Source organism: Dicentrarchus labrax, unplaced genomic scaffold, assembly GCF_905237075.1.
Source record: "Dicentrarchus labrax unplaced genomic scaffold, dlabrax2021, whole genome shotgun sequence".
Lineage (NCBI taxonomy): Eukaryota > Metazoa > Chordata > Actinopteri > Moronidae > Dicentrarchus > Dicentrarchus labrax.
In genome coordinates this window covers 319,110-323,911 of record NW_026136719.1, presented here as the reverse complement: position 1 = coordinate 323,911, position 4,802 = coordinate 319,110, and the positions used below count along the sequence as shown (strand labels likewise).

General features: G+C 38.8%; 1 non-coding gene across 1 annotated transcript; it reads right to left on the bottom strand.

Moving 5' to 3' along the window:
* Nucleotides 1-375: 375 nt before the first annotated feature.
* LOC127352341 (U6 spliceosomal RNA) lies at nt 376-478 on the bottom strand. The gene has a single exon (XR_007881082.1). It is a non-coding gene; the product is annotated as a U6 spliceosomal RNA (small nuclear RNA).
* Between the last annotated feature and the right edge of the window lie 4,324 nt (nt 479-4,802).

Genomic DNA, 4,802 nt, shown 5'->3' with positions numbered 1-4,802 from the left:
GTTGGTTCAAACATTAAAACATTAATGAGAAACAGGACTTTCTGACATTAATGGGTGTCAATCTGGTTAAACTTTAATAAAATGAATAAATCAACTTCAATCCAGAACTCTTGTGAGTCCATTTAAGGAATAGATGAGAGATAGATTTGATTTGTTTTACAGAAAGAACATAATGGAGAAATATGTATTTATAATGTATTTCATATTTTATTACAGGGGTGGTATCTATGTAATATCTTCATGTGAACTTCTTTCGTTTTATGTGGAATGAGGAATTTATTAGAGTCTGACCGAATGTGTTGTTCAGGGAAGTTTAGTTTCCATAAAAGAGTTGATTTGGGAGAATTACTGTGATCTGAGGTCAGAATTTTCTCAATAAACAACCGAACAGTGACAGTGGTGTCGACCTCAGTTAGGGGGCCGTGTTAATCTTCTCTGTATCGTTCCAATTTTAGTATAAGTGCTACCGGAGTAACACAGCAGGCCCCTGTCTCTGTGGGGGATTTATAGGAGGTCTGTCGGTAGAGAGTCCGGACTCATGGTGCCACTCAGACTCACTTTAGAGGTTTAAAGTGGCTCTAAATGGCTCTCAGACCGCTGATAACAACAGGAATAAGAGGTCTGGCTGTTGTACTGTGAGTCCTGTACCTACTTTCTTCTTTCTTTCTGCCTTTATTTTCACACAAACTGTCAGCTGCAGTTCCATAAACTCACCAGCAGGTGTCAGCCTATGAGCAGTGTATGGGAGGAGCCAGATTATTTTGGCACCTTCTTCTAAATGTTTCAAAGTAGAAAGTTCATTCAAATGTTCAAAGTTCATTCAGCTCTTTTCATATTTTTTATACTGTGTACACAATTGCAGTTCAAAACTCATGAAACTTTCATCCCCTTGCTCTCTTGAACATAAAAACATAGGAACAATGTGTATCAGAGTTAAAAATGCAATTTATTAATTCTTACTTTTAATATGTGTTTGTGAATTTTATTCATTTTCATTCAGTCTGAATTTTATCTCATTGAGTTTTTTTTCATTTTCTGTTATTTTGGTTTATTTCCAGTGGAAATTGAGTTTTCTGAACTTTGTCCTTCCGTAGCTCCTTCGTTTGTGTTGTTTGTGTTTAGTCACCCACCCCACACACACTTTTTACTCTGTTTAACCTATTCTATATAGTTTATATTGTTATTGAAATTAAATGTTTTCTGGTAAACTGTAACAGCTCTTTTTGTAATTGTTTTGTTTTTGTAATATGCACATTGAGTTACATATACTCTGTAATGTTTAAATGAATTTATCTATATGTATTTTCAGAAAGATAATGAAATCACACAGTGTTGTTTTGCATTGCTGAGGAAGAAGAGGTGCAGGAAAAAAAGAGCAGAAGGAAATGAATGTGCTATATTGTCTTCTGCAGGAGCAAATAAATGCTGGTTAACAGTTCTGTGAGTCGTCCTCTGTTTATGCCCAATCCACACACCTGTTACACATATAAAATAAAAAGTTTCTGAATGCCATCACATTGTAGGAGTGAATTATAAACTCACATATACAGTATGTATGTATAGAAGTTATTGTTTACTTTTACATAGTAATTATCCAAATATTTGAGAGGTTTTATGGCTTTCTTGTTTGTTAATCAAAGTCAAAGAGAAATTATAATTCAACAAAATACAGATGAACATTAGGTTTGAAGCGTTCCAGCCTTATGGATATGATATTTGCCAACAAGACACATAAGTTTCATAGCAGTGTTAATGGGTTGTGAGTCAATATTACAATTTAGAAAGAAGACCGCGTCACCTCCGTGTGTCACCTCTGTGCAGTTCCATTAAGTCACCAGCAGGTGTCAGCCTATGAGCAGTGTATGGGAGGAGGGCGCTGTTGTAGTCTGAACATTGACAGTAGGCTGTACATTAGAGTCTGACTGCACATTAATACAACTCGTCAAAACACAAGTTTTTCTGTTAAATCGGGGGTTTAGAGACGGGAAGATGAATGCGGCGTCCAACTGAAACACCTCTGAGCTCTAATTCATCTGTTTATCTTGTCATCCTGTATGTCTTTCTGTATTAAACCCTTCTTTAGTATCGATGTTTTTCATCCTGGGACTCTTCAGTTGACAGCAGATATGTTATTATTGATTCTTTGAGTCTATTTGTTAAAGTTTGAATACAGTTTGGAGGTTCTGGGACATCTGGTTTTGGATGGTGTGTGTGTTTGTCCAGAAAGTGGCAGTGTTACTGTGCAGCAGGGTCCGGTTTAGACCGTGAAGGCAGCAACAAGTGGACGTGGCCTTTTAGATGGGACAGAATTAATTGCATATTCTCCTCTCTGATATTGTCATTTCCTCTATGTAAGAAATGTGCTCTAGATATTCTTCCACTGCTAGCAGGCTTGGGTTGGAGGCTTTTGTGTGGCTGCTTGGTTGTGCCGACTTCCTCCGAGACAGAAACAACCAGCTTGCCGAGTGATGGAGGCGGGCTAATACTTAAAGGCCACGAACCCTGGGATTATTCGCTCTCACTATCAGTGAATATTATCACATAGAAGTGTTCAGGGTGGGACTCTTATCAGACAAGTGAAGTTTGAAGCCGAATGGACAATGTACACTCAAGTTATAGCAAACTCGTGTTTAGTGGCGGTACATCATAATTTTTCACTCACCACTGTGATCACATATCATCAACAATGTGTTTTGCATTTTATAAGTAAATTTCAGGTGGATCTTATCCTGATGGAGTAGAACATGAAATAATAAACCATGATACTTCATGGCGGGATGATGAGGGATCATGATACACATTCGTACCAATTTTCGTACATGTCGGTCGTACATGTCTTTGGGGCTGATTCTGGGGGGCGTGGCTAAGCCATTTTGTGACGCCCATCTACGGGACCAAGACAATACCGTAGCCTTCGCCACGACTGAATTTTGTGCAAAGTTTCATGAGTTTTCGGGCATGTTTAGACCCCCAAAAAGTGTTCAAATATTAACACGAAAGCTGATTTTTAAGCATATCGATGAAAGGGGCCCCGGGTGGTACAATTTATGAGAACTTAAAAGAACATGAGACTGCACGTGAGTACTGACATATAAAACTATATTAGACAACCATGAGCATAAAACCTGAGTAGATCAAAGTTCATACATTTGTTCCACGATGACCAACGATGATGAATTTAGTTTGTTCAAATCAAAGCCACTCTTTACACCTTGGAACTATTTTCACACAGATGCTGAATTTGATCCTGAAAGACTCTGAAAGTTTTTACCAACAAAGTTCAGTTTTAGACTCAAAGTTGAATATTTGTTCATATTTTAATATCTGAGTCATAGAAACACTTTCCCTCTTATTGTGGGTTCAAAAAGAAGATTTGAAAAACAAGCAGCCACATTTGATTTGAGCCAATGTTTCTCAGTTATAGAAGATCAATTCTTCCACCCACCTAGAGCCGGGGTCTGTCCAAGGTTTGTGCCTCTGAAAAGGAAGTTTTCAAAGAATGATGTTTAATGTTTGTGACAGTCCCTGTCTAGTGCTGATGTGCTGATGTGGTTGACCAGTTATTGTTTTTCCTATGTGTCCTTGAAGGTACCATCAGCAGAGTATGGATTTGGAGCTCCTGGTTCAGGCGCTCCTAAAAGGATAAAAACCCTGTCTCAACTCTGCTCTGGTCTCTCTCTCTCATTCGGCTGCATCCCGCCAGCAGCAGCAGCACATTCTCTTTGTTTGGTTTCTGCTTTGTTTTCACTTTACAACATTAAACCTCATATTGCTCACACATCCACATTTACATTACTGATGTTACTGACTGACAGACTTCACATTTGTACTTATAACCTCAGTTGTTTAAGTTAATATAATAAATTCACTCATTTATTGCCATCTATTGTGTCCTATGCCGTATTTGTCATAGACTAGGAGCCGAGTTATGACAAGTTTTATGTTTTTATGTGTTTATGTGTAGTCATTGGTGGGTTTTTCTTTCTATCTGTATGTCTCACCCTGTGTTACTGTTGTTGCTACTGTGGCAAAATCAATTGCCCCACTGAAACAAATAAAGGACTAATACAGGCACTCACTGAGTTAACATGAACTATGTGGTTTAGGAATAATGGCCGTCTACCAGGAAGACACATGATGAATGTTCCTCTATCTGAGGGGGAAGAGAAAGAGGAACAACATAGTCAACAGACGTGATACAGAGACTTTGTTATTTCTCACAAACACTTTTGTTTTTTTTTTGTTTTTTTGGACACAGAAAAATTTTTTTTAAAGGCAAATAACGACTGAGTTTTCATCATTTTCCTTTTGGTGTACGAGGAATACAGCATCCTCCAGGTGAGTTACGTAGTCCTCTCCAGGGCCTCTGTCTGCTGTATGTTGGTGGGCATCAGAAATGTTTGATATCTGTATATGTTCATTGTACAGAGGTCATATATGATGAGAACTGCCTTTCTGTATGTGTGATATCCTTTAAACTGGAGAGTGTCAGAGGTTAGAAGAGATCATAGAGAGTAGGATCAACTGGAGGTCTTCTCCTCTGGGGTTGAAAACAGAGATTTTCCCCACGACACGGCAGGTTTAAAGCTCCCTGTGGTGGAGGGTCGGGCCTCTGACCCCAGTATGGGGACTGACCCTCAACCAGTAACCAGAGGCCTCAGGGACCAGTGCGTCCTCCTGTAGACTTGGATTAGAGGAACAGAGGATGGAGTCAGGACACCCTGGGGGGAATAAGGAACTACAGCTGTTACACTATATTATATTCTATCATTAGATTATTATTACTGCTGTATTTGGCTGTT